General features: G+C 36.9%; 1 pseudogene across 1 annotated transcript; it reads left to right on the top strand.

Annotated features, from left to right (window-relative positions):
* Positions 1-324: 324 nt before the first annotated feature.
* On the top strand, positions 325-12,346 carry LOC311184208 (small ribosomal subunit protein eS24-like; annotated as a pseudogene). Its single transcript has 2 exons — positions 325-383; positions 11,873-12,346. The product of its transcript is annotated as a small ribosomal subunit protein eS24-like (transcript).
* The last annotated feature ends 397 nt before the right edge of the window (positions 12,347-12,743 follow it).

Below are 12,743 nucleotides of genomic sequence, written 5' to 3'. Positions count from 1 at the left end.
GCCATGTGGGTTGCTCCCTGGCCTGCTGGGGTTCGAACTCGTGCTGCAGAGGCTGCAGTTTGCTTCATGGTGCTGTGCTTAACACCTTTTACCACCAGGTAGGCCCTGCCTTGAAATAATTTTAAATGTACCATTTATGTATTGTATTTAATGATCTGTTCATTTGTTTAAATATCAGTGCTCTATCTTGACTTATCCATTTCCTCTTTAAAAACCACTAAGTGCCAGGCACTGTACTAGCTATTTTTACATATATCATTTCCTTTATTTCCAAATAATTGGATTATATTATTTTTTACACTGTACGATAGACAGTAAATCATCATGGATAGAGGCATACCCGATCATCCTGTGGAGCAGAAAGAAATGAAGTGGTTAGGATGGTGAGATACTTTATAAATACAAACCTAGTAAAAATAGCAGCCAAAAGACAGCAATGGATGATATCACCTTCTGGAAGTATGCTTCCCAAAATGGAAAAAGCACACCCCACAAAAAAAAAAAAAAAGAAAAATCCTTTCAAGCCACTTAGGGCTATGAATATCCTCAGGGCTCATGTTTTTATGTGACACAATAAAGCTAACAGAAGCCCTGAGACCTCACATTGTTCTGTGCTCCTCTCTGTCTTGAGCAATATTCTGAAGGAAGAATAAACACAGCAATAGATCGCCATTCTGCCTTTGGATCCCTCTGCCCTATGTTTCAAAATTAACAAAGAAATAGTTTTTCCCAAAGCCTTTCCAAACAGAGTTACTTGCAAATTTTTCACCTTTAAACTTGTCTGTCTTTCCCCTTGCCTGTGCTCCATTCTCCTATTTATTCCTTCCTCTAAAGGAGTAAGTCTTTGACTATAAAAGACTGCAACTTGGTTGAGGGTTGGAACCACATCAATTCCAAACACAGCAGGCCGACTCCAAGCCTGTTGATTTCCAAGACAAAGCTGTCAGAAGCAAGGCTGCTTTTGTGTAAGAGACTAGAACATGAGAGGAAGCCACATATTTTAGATCCGAGGAGGGAAGAATGCTGGCTCCACTGTGACTGATGATGAGATTCCACAGTCTGTTCAACAACACAAAGCCTAAGCTGGGTGGAGATTGCACCCTACTGCTAGGAGATGGCGCTCTGCACAGTTTGAATGGAATTTGGTTTTCCCCTACTTTAGACACCAAAGCCCTTGATTAATGGTGGGATCCAAGGACTTGAAAGTTATGCAAGTGTTCTGTGGTCTCCAGGGTAAATGGAACCAGTTTAGTTAAACATATCACATGTATTGAGCCTCTATTAGGCACTTGAAACTAAGCTAGGTGTTTGTGGGGAGAGAAGACAGAAGAAGCAAATGATGCTCCACAGATTAGAGATAGTTCATTTAAATTGTTTGAAATGTAGAAGATATTGAGTAAAAGAGGTCTGAGAATCTGAATGACATACGTAAATTAACTATGTTTATTCAATTTCTAGGTTAAGGTAGAAATATACATATACTTTACAAAATATGTAGATATCCCTTCCAACACACAGGGTAAGTGATCATAGGTTCACCTTTAAAAAACATTTTCTCAGATAACCCGTTGGGAAGATAACAAGGAAGTGGGGCCAGGGCATGAAAGAATTGCTTGCAGCCAAGTGGAATATTTGGGATCTTCAGTTTAGGAATTCAACCTAGGTAGCTCCTGGGTTGTGTTCTTGTTACATCACTTCTCCAGGAGCTCAGATCTCTATGAAATATAGAGATCCAAGAGCTCAAACTCACCAGTTCATGAGTGGTCTTGGACAATAGATAAAACCTCTATAGGTGTCAGTTTTTACTCTTCTGAAAATGTAGAATTAGAGTACATGCTTGTGTCCTTTTCAGCTTCAGTGTTTTAGTTTTCAAGTTAAAGTCATCTTCCTAGGAATTCTTCCCCTCAGCCAGGTATAGTTGAAAGTATTGGGGAAATAACTGAAAAGTTAACTTTTTACTCATTCTCAGATTTTGATCAAGTTTTGGCTCTCACAAGAATCTTTCCTAATCTCATACTATGTTGTGCACAGTTTATCATTATTCTTTGCCACCTCTGCATTTTAAGTAGATGCCAAATTCAACATGAATTTTCAAAAACAAAATGTTTCAGAAATGCAGTTGCTTTGGTATATAAGATTGGTATATAAGATTGCAATTATAAATCATTAGTACATTTTAAAACTTAGAGCACTTCAGTCGCCAGAAGAGAAAAATACTTATTTTTAGATTTTAGATGCTTCATTCATTCAGTGTACTAAATAAGTATTTAATATCTGTGAAGATTATTTAACCCCTCCCTTTCTGCAGGAAATTAGTAACCAACCCTTCATCAATCTTTTTGAGATCTTGGGGGTGAATGAGGGTATCATTTCTACCCCCTAATTGTGAAGAGTGTACTTCCTGGAATTGTCCCAAGGCAAAATCAATTGTGGATTGTGGAGGATGAGGCTGCTAAAATCTGTGGTCTTACCTGTTACCATGACAACTTTAGTCTTCTTCTTCTTCCCCAGCAATTCTATGGAATAGTGGTTTTTTTTTAACTTCATATTATCATAATCCTTATATTAAGATCAATGATTTTTTTTAGGAAAAAAAATTTTTTAAAGATTTATTTATTTGTTTGTTTGTTTGTTTATTTATTTATTTATTTGTACATACATACATACATACATACATAAATACAAGCACTGGGTACAGTCAGAAGCCCGGGAGGGTGAGAGAATTCACCAGAGCCAGAGCTGGGAGCAGAGCAGGCAGAAGGACCGAAGAACACTGCTGAGGGGAGCAGCGGGTGGCAGGAGAGGTCTACGCACCATGTGGGACCCTCCTCTGGTGGCCAGGGAGCAGCCGGGGATTGAACTGGCGCTGCAGAGGCTGCGGGCAGCTTTGCAACCCAGTGCTCAACTGCATTGCCACCGGGAAGGCCCTAGAAAAATTTTTAAATGGTCTACTCTTTTTATTTATTTTCTTACATCTTTTTTTTTTTTTTTTTGGATGGTATTTGAATTCTCCCTCCCAGTGTAATTTCCCCTGGTTCTCTCACCAACACAGCACCTGTGATCAATCACCATAGCCCCTTGTCTATTTTTTTCCTGTTCTGTTGCTTAGTTTCACATAAAAGTGAAAAATAAAATCCAGTATTTATCGCCTTCTTGCTCACTTCACGTAGAATAATACCTTTCAGCTCCTTCCATGTTGTCACAAATGGCATACGATATTCTTTTTAATCATTAAGTAGTATTCCACTGTGTATGTATATCACATCCCCTTGATCCAATCATCTGTTTGGGGGTATTTAGGTTGTTTCCACAGTAAATAGTGCTGCAGTAAATACAGACGTGCAGGTCTCCTTTTGAATCAGAATTTTTATGTGCTTTGGGTAGATTCCTAGGAGTGGAATCAGTGGGTCATATGGTAGATTCATTTGCAGTTTTTTTTTTAAATTTAGTTATATTTTAAAGATTTTTTTTTTATTTATTTATGCATACAAGAACTGGGATGCAAGCTAGAGGTGTAGGGGGTGAGAGGATTCACCAGACACAGAGTGGGGAGCAGAACAACCAAATCTGCTAAAATACACTGCTGAGGGGAGCAGTGGGAGAGACAGGAGGGGTCTACTGTGCCATGTGGGTTAGCTCCCTGGCTGGGATTGCACTAATGTCACAGTGCCTGGCAATAGCTTTACAGCACTGAGACATTAACCCCTGCACCACCAGATAGGCCCCATGTAGTATTTTTAAATTTATTTATTTATTTTCTTACATCATTGTTAATTTTTGTACAGTATTTTATTTCTGTTTTTGGTCTTGTAAGGAACCTCCACACAACTTGCCGTAATGGCTGGAACAATTTGCACTCCCACTAGCAGTAGAGAGTCTTCCTTTTCATCACGTTGTCACTAGCATTTGTTGTTGTTGTTATTTAATATGGACCTTTCTCAGAGATGTGAGGTGGTATCTCATTGTGGTTTTGATTTGCACTTTCTTGACAGTAAGTGATGCTGAACATTTTTTCATATAGCCACATTTGTACTTCTTCTTTGGCAAAGTGTATCTCTAGCTCTTCTGACCATTTATTGAGTTGTTTGCTTTGTTTTTGTTCAGCTGTGTAAGCATTCTGTAGATCTTTGGTGTCAATATATCAATCCCTTATCAGAAGTATGGTGTGTGAATATGCTCTTCCATTCAGGAAGGCATCTTTTCATTTCGGTTGCTGTCTATTGATATACAGAATATTTTTTGTTTGAGGTAGTCCCAGCTATTTGTGTTCCCTCATTTTCCTTGTTTATATTTTCTTTCATTTCCCTCAAAGATGTTTATGAAGTTTATGCTGTGGAATGTTGTGCCTATGCTTTCTTCTATGTATTTTATGATTTCATGTCTTACATCCAAGGTTTTTATCCATTTTGAGTTGATTTTTGTGTATGCTATAAGATAGTAATCTAGTTTCATTCTTGTGCATATGGTAGTCCAGTTTCCCCAGCACCATTTATTTAAGAGTATTTTCTTGTTCCCATGTATATGCTTTGCTCCTTTTTCAGAGATTACTTGACTGTATATGTGGTTTTATTTCTGGACTAACAGTTTTATTCCATTTCTCTGTGTGTCTGTTTTTGTTCCAGCACCACACTATTTTTATTATTATGGCTCCATAGTGTAGTTTGAAGTCTGGGCATGTAGCACTTTCTCTTTTTTAGTCAGGAGAGCTTTAGGTTTTTTTTCTGTGTGTGAGTCTATGTGAATTTCAGCAATATTTGTTCCACTTCATTGAAAACTGTCATTGAGATTTTTATTGGAATTTTATTGAATTGTAACTTGTTTTGGGTAGAAAACCATTTTGATGATATTGATCGTTCTAGTGGATGAGCAGGGAATGTTTTCCATTACTTTTTGTCTTCTATTTCTATTTCAGATTTTTTTTTATCTCCTTCTTTGGTCTTTTATAATCCTGCATTTCCTTTATTTTCTTATTGAAAGTTTTAATCTTGATCTTCTGCTTATATCTCACATCATTTCTTTTCTTTTCTGTATTTTCTTGTGTATCTATTATGTTTTCTGTGTACTTTTCTGTGCATCTCTGTACTTTTCTGTGTTTTATTTATGCTGCTCAAATTCTTGGACTTTCTTAATTATGGCGATTTTGAATTCTTCATCTGACAAAAAGAAAAGTTTTTCCTTGTCAATGTTTTTGTGTTCTAGAGATTGATTTTCTTTCTATGGTGTAATATTTTCCAGAGGGCTTACTTGACCATTTGTCTTTTTTTTTTCACCCCATTGTTTGCTTTCAGTTTTGTTCAGGGTGAGGTTCATCCAAGCAGGTGTCTGGGCCCACTGTGGGTCCCACCTGTATGCGGGTCATTTAGATAGTTGTCCAGGCTTCTGGGACTGGCAAATCTACCTCCTGCAGTTCCTACCTGGGTGTGGGTCATTCAGACAGGTGTCCAGGCTTCTGGAGCTCCTGTGGCTCCCGCTAGGTTTGGGTAGGCAGGACTGCAGGAGCCAGTGGGTAGGACTTCCAGCATCTCTTATCCAAGAGTGGGTAGTCTGGCTCATTATCCTGTGTGCTGGGTCTAGTGGGTGGACCTCCCACAGCTCCCACCTGGGGGGAGTGGGTGCTCCTGTCAAATATCTGGGCTGCTGGGACCAGTGGACAGAACTCTTGTGGCTGCCCTGCAGGTATAGATCAGCCATACTTGAAGTAGCTTTTTAATTTATCTTACCAAATTCACCTTCGGAAATGTGGCAAATTCCCTTCCCAAAGTCAGGTGAAAACAGAGTTCACAAACATCAAACAGATAAAACTTTTTTCTTTGAGATGGGGAAGAAATGGAAGTAAAATTAAAACTGAGAAAAAAACAGGACATTTTTGTGCTCTCTCTGTCTCCCCCAAACGATTGATGCTTATCGCTAATGCATGCATCTGGATGAAGTGTGTGTGTGTGTGCGCGCACACGTGTGCATACATGCATGCATATTCTTGTATATGGGAGATTAGGGTAAGTTTTATATAAACTCTGAAAATGTGTTTGGGTTTAAGTTATGTCCTAATAAGAATATACCTTGGAAGAGCTGGCGACTAGTGACTGGTGTTCTTTAATATGGAATAGATAATTTATTTTTAAATATTTATTTTATTTTAAAAAAATTATTTATTTATGCATATAAGAACTGGGGTACATGCCGGAGGTATGGGGGTGAAAGGATTCACCAGAGACAGAATGCGGAGCAGAACAGGCAGATTGACTGACCACCCACTAGGTCCTCCCCTCCCGCTGAGGGGAGCAGCGGACGAGTTAGGAGAGGTATGCTGCAATATGTGGGTAGCTCCCTGGCTGAGGAACGAATTCATGCTGCAGTAGCTGCAGATAGCTTCATAGTGCTGCGACTTAACCCCTTGCATCACCAGGGAAGCCCTAGAAGTTGTTACCATTATCTTCAATATTTTTTTCTTCTGAAGGCCTGAGAAAAATTAATTGAAAATAAAACAAAAAATGCATGTTAATGAAGAATGGTGATATAGGGCTCAATTCCATACACTCACAGCTAGATATTCACAGAGGAAAGCCAATTACTCCTAAAGGAAAAACAGATCACACAATACAGACCATCCATAATATACAGAGAAGGGGGACTCACTTAGCAATTGAATGATCCAATCAAGTAGACTACCTTGACACAACAGCCAAGAAAATCTTCTAATATGTGGATACTGTACAAGACATAACTGAGTTAATATTGTGTTAATGAGAAAAAAAAGAAATTAAAAAGTACCAGGAGAAAAAAACAAAGCAAACAAACAATCAAAAAAAAAAAAAAAAACCAACAAAGACATCAGTTACCAAAACCTGTGGAAAGATCTGAAGTATCCAAGAGGGAATGGGGAGAGGGAGTGAGAGTGGGAGCTATTAGAATGGGTTAAGGGAGATCACAACAGACTATGGAGGAGGGTTATAGGTGCATTGATGGTGGGACAGCTATAATGACCACATCTAAGTGGAGAAATCCTATATTGTCAAAATATTAACAAAGATGTAAAATGATGGTATTTCATCAGTGAAAAGATAAAATAGAAAGTGATGGTATGCAGCAACAACATTTTTTAATAAATTTTATTTTTATATTCCCCATACAATTGCAACCCCCTTATTTTGACCACAATCCCTCCCCTGCCCACCCCCCACCCCCCATAGAGTGTCTCTGGTTCATAGTTTTTTGTTGATTTTGATTTTCACTTTCTTATAGTTATTCATTTTCCTGGTTTTCTAGATTCTTGCTATGAGTGAGATCATCCAGTATTTTTCTTTTTTCTTTCTGGCTTATTTCGCTGAGCATGATCCCTTCCAGCACCATCCATGTTGCTGCAAATTGCATGTGTTTATCTTTTTTGAGTGCTGAGTAATATTCCATGGTGTATATGTACCACATCTTCTTCTTAAGAGAGTAATATATAGTGATACAAGCCTACATCAAGAAAGAAGAAAAATCATATAAATATTCTATCATTATACCTTAAGGAATGGGAGAAAATAGCAAATGAAACACAAAGCCAGTAGAAGAATAATGAAAAAAAAATTGTGAAATAAATGAAATAGAAGTCAAAAAGACAATTAAAATATCAATGAAATGAAAAATTTGTTCAAAATAAACAAGTCTCTGCTAGGCTCATGAATTTAAAAAAAGAAGAAATCTCAAAAAAAATAGACTCTAACTAAAGAGGAGCAGTTGCAATATATACTTCAGCAATGCAGATTATCATAAGAGACTACTATAATTTTTTATGCCTATAAAAATTGGAAAATCTGTAAGAAAATGAAAAATTCTTAGAAGCATAACACATTTGAAAACTGAATTGGGAAGAAAGTAAAACATGAAAAGACCAATGGCAAACAAGGAAATTGAAACAGTAATAAATGTCTTCCAAAAACAAAAGCTCAAGACCAGATAGCTTTTGCAGTGAGTTATTTCCAACTGCAGAGAGGAGCCAACACCTATCCTTCTCAAAGTCTTCCAAAAATTGAGAGAATAAGAATGCTTTGAAATACGTTTAATGAGGTCTCCACTGGTGGTGCAGGCGGTGGAACGCAGCACTGTGAAGCTGTCTGCAGAATCTACAGCCCCGTTTCGATCCCGGAGGGCTGGGCGAGAATCCCACATGGTGTGTCAGACCTCTCCTGTTTTGCCCGCTGCTCCCCTCAGCAGTGTGTTTCGTCAGTCTGCCTGTTCTGTCACCTGCTCTGTCTCTGGTGAATCCTCTCACCCTCCCATGCATCTGGCCTGTACCCAGATTCTTGTATAAATAAATAAACTAAATCTTAAAAAAAAATTAATAAAGCCAACATTACTGTTACCAAAAGTAAACAAGGACATGACAAAAATGAAAAAATAAAGAAAACTACAGACCAATGATGAACACAGATGCAAAATGAACACAGATGCAAAAGTCCTCAATGAAATCTTAGGAACGCAAATTCAACAATACATTAAAAGGATAATACATTATAGCTAGTGGCATTTATTCCAGCATGTGAAGATGGTTCATCCCACACCAATCAGGTGGGCTAGGAGTTAAGTCTCACTGCTATCACCACACAAATCAAGCAATGTAATACATCATATCAACAAAGGGAAAGACAAAAATCATATAATAACATTAATTGAAGTAGAGAAGAAACTTGACAAGATTAAGCATCCCCTTAAAATAAAAAAAAAAAATAGTAAAATTAGCACTGAAGAAATATACCTCACCATAATAAAGGACAAATTTGTCAGACTTACAAATGGCATCATACTCAATGGTGAGAAATTGAAAGCTTTTCTTCTAAGATCAGGTATATAACAAAGATATCCACTCTTACCACTTTTGTTCAACACAGTATTGGAAATCTAGCTAGAGCAATTAGGCAAGTCAATGATAAAAAATTCAAATTAGAAAAGAAATAAAACTATCACTATTTGCAGATGACTTGATAATATGCATAGATAGCACTAAAGAACCACTAAAGGACTATTAGAAACAATAAATCAGTAAAGTGGCAGGCTACAAGATCAACATCAAAATGCTGCTGCTTCTTATACGCAAATAATGAACTAGAAGAGAAAAAAATCAAGAAAACAATCCCATTTACAGTATTATAAAAGTATTAAATACCAAGCATAAACCTAATAATAATTTATTCAATGAATTTCATTTATTCAATGAAATCTGTGAGACATCATTAAAATAAATTGAAACAGACAAAAGGAAATAGAAAGAAATTCCACAATCACGAACTGGAAGAATTAACATTTTTAAAATGTCATTCTTATCCAAAGTATTATATAGATTCAATGCAATCTTTATCAAAGTCTCAATAGCATTCTTTAAAGAAATAGAACAAACATTATTGAAATTTATATGGAACTACAAAAGACCCTGAATAGTCAAAGTAATTAACAACAAAGAGGAATAGAGGTAACACATTCCCAGACTTCAAACTATACTACAAGACTACATTAATAAAAACAGCATAGTATTGGAATAAAAATAAATACATAGACTAATGGAACAAGATTAAAAGCCCCCAAACAAATCCACATTTATATGGAGAGTTAGTCAATGACAAAGGTACCCAGGGTAAACAATCAAGAAATGAAAGTCTTCAACAAATAGTACTGGGGAAACTGGGCGGCTTCATGCAAAAGAGTGTAACTGGGCCACTCTCTCACAACAAATTAACTCAAAATGCATGTGAGCCCAGTACCATAAGAATTCCTACAATTCAGTGAAAAGAAAACAAACAAACAAACAAAAAAAACAATTTAAGAATGGTCAAAAGATCTAAACAGTCACTTCTTCAAAGAAGACATTCACAAATCATATTGAAAAATGCTCAACATTTATTGTCAGAGAAATTAAAATCAGATTTAATTAACTAATCAGATTTTAATTAAAATCATTTATTGTCAGAGAAATTAACATGATACAAAACCTCACTTCAGTGAGATTAGCCCATTTCAGAAAGATCAGAAACAACAAATGTTGGCAAAGATGTGGAGAAAAAGGAACTTTCTTACACTGTTGATGGGAATATAGATTTGATATGCCCTTATGGAAAATATGAAGATTCCTCAAAACATCAAGCATAGCCAGAACATGTGATCCAGCAAATCCATTCCTACCTAGTTTTCTACCCAAAGAATACAAAATGACTAATTTAAATATATTCCTATGTGCAAACAACCTAAGCTCAATGACAGAGAAGAAGATCAAGAAGATATGGTGTATATACACAACAGAATACTACTCAGTTATTTAAAAAAAAGCCAAGATGAATGCTTGCCGTTTGTGACAACATGGATGGAACTGGTAGGGATAGTGCTGAAATAAATCAGAACGATAAAGACAATTTTCAGATAGCTGCACTCATGTGGAATACAGAGAAACAAAACAAAGGAACTGATGAAACTAAACCAAAAGATACCCTAAAAATCTGACTAAGAAATTGAGGTTAAGAGATGGGGCAGGAGGTCAGAACAAAAGTGAGGTACAATATGGTAAGGGGTTTTGAGTGCTTTAAAGGTGGTGGTGGTGTGGTAACACTCATCTGATGTGGGGCAAGGGGTTAAGTGGGGCAAGGGGTTAAGTCACAGCACTATGAAGCTCTCTGCAGCCACTGCAACACAAGTTCGATCCCCAGCCAGGGAGCAACCCACATGGGCCAGTGGACCTCTCCTGTCTCGCCTGCTGCTCGCCTCAGCAGTGCATTACAGTCAGTCTGCTGTTCTGTTCCCCATTCTGTCTCTTGTGAATCGTCTCACCCCTGCCCTGACCTCTGGCCTAAACCCCAGCTCTTGTATGCATAAATAAATCTTTTTTAAAAAATGGCCAAAAAATCCCACATTTATCATTTATCTGATGTGATGTAACTTATTCCCCCCAAATCATTGGTTGTAAACCAATGTTAGCTCAATAAATTATAAACAAATTAATTTAAAATTACCAATCAGAAGCTTATAGTTATTATATAAAAGTCATCTTCTAAGTCATTGGTATTATATGTTACATATGTTTTTATTAGATTTATTTATAACCATTTTGTGGTTTGGTATTACTGTGAAGTTCATTACTTCTATTATATGTGCTATTATTATTGTATAATATGTAAAGTAAAACCTGAGATTTTTGTATATTTTTCCCATTTTAATGAACTCCATTAATTTTTTAAAGATTTTATTTATTTATACAAGAGCTGGGGTACAGGCCAGAGGCTCAGGTGAGAGGATTCACCAGAGACAGAGCAGGGAACAGATCAGGCAGACCAAACAAAATACACTGCTGAGGGGAGCAGCGGGCAAAACAGGAGAGATCTGTTGTGCCATGTGGGTATCTCCCTGGCCGGCGGGAAATTGAACCTGCTCTGCAGAGGCTGTGGACAGCTTCACAGTGCTGCGCTCAACTCGCTGTGCCATTGGGGTGACCCTCTTTTATTAATTTTTCTAATATATTTTTTGGTTGATTTTCTTGGATGTTATGTTACATTTGCTTTAACGTTACATAATAATGTTTCATTTTTCTCATTTTGTGTATTGTAGAGTTATTTAAAAAATTTAAAGCAGTAATGGTAAAAATTGTTATTTTTTTCCTTCATGTTTAGATCTGCATGGTTGTTTTTAACATATAACACAAAACTGCTTAACACAGACTTCATATTAAGAAAATATCATCATAGGGCCTCCCCTGGTGGCACAGCAGTTGAGCGCTGGGCTGCGAGGCTACCCGCAGCCTCTGCAGCGCCGGTTTGTTCTGTGGCCGCCCGCGAGGGTCCCACCAAAAAAAAAAAAAAAGAAAGAAAATATCGTCATAACTGTTTTCTTTCACCCTGACTGCCTGAAGGTCCAGTGCCATCTTGAATGTCTCAGTAACTCTCCAGACCAGGAAGTTCATGACTCAACCTACCGCTTCAGCAGAAACAAATGATCATTGACATCCTTCACCATGGGAAGCAACAGTACCCTAAGACAGATATTCAGAAAAACAAGCTAAAATCTACAAGAGCACCCCTGATGTCATCTTTATATTTGGATTTAGAACCCATTTTGGAGGTGGCAAGACAACTGTCTGTGGCATGATTTAAAATTCCTTAGCTTATACAAAGAAAACCAAACCCAAACATAGACTTACAAGACATGGCCTCTATGGGAAGGAAAAAACGCAAGAAAATAGTGAAAGGAATGGAAGAACAGAATGAAGAAAATCAGGGGAACTGCCAATGTTGTTGATGGCAAAAGTGAGCTGGAGATTGCACAAGGAGTTAAGATAGTACATTACATTGACTTTACTTGTGGTGATTGTGCAGATTTTTCATGAGAGGATTAAAAAACCATAAACCATGTTTATGTCTGGCTATTTGGGGGAAAAAAGAAAATATTATTCAGTTCATATGTTAAGATATTTTAATATCACCAATTGAGTTTGCATTTTATCATATTTTGCCATCTTTCAAAGTATGAATATGGTTTGCTTTGATTTACTGATATGATGGAAGTTAGTAATATTAACTAATATTAAAAATCGCTGTGTTTTAATTAAATTATAGTTAGCATAATTTTATTATAGCATTTGAGATTGTAGCATTTGTTTTCAAAAATAGTGTGTAGTTCTTTAAAACTGTAATACAGTTAAAATATCTTTTGTTTCTAATTATTAGGTGAACGAAAAAACAAGTTGCGCTCTCTCTCTCTCTCTCTCTCTCTCTCTATATATA

This window comes from Talpa europaea (genome assembly GCF_964194135.1).
Source record: "Talpa europaea genome assembly, chromosome: 14".
In the NCBI taxonomy this organism is placed as follows: Eukaryota; Metazoa; Chordata; class Mammalia; order Eulipotyphla; family Talpidae; genus Talpa; species Talpa europaea.
The sequence above is the reverse complement of the archived record's forward strand: the minus strand, read 5'-3'. Positions and strand labels throughout refer to the sequence as shown.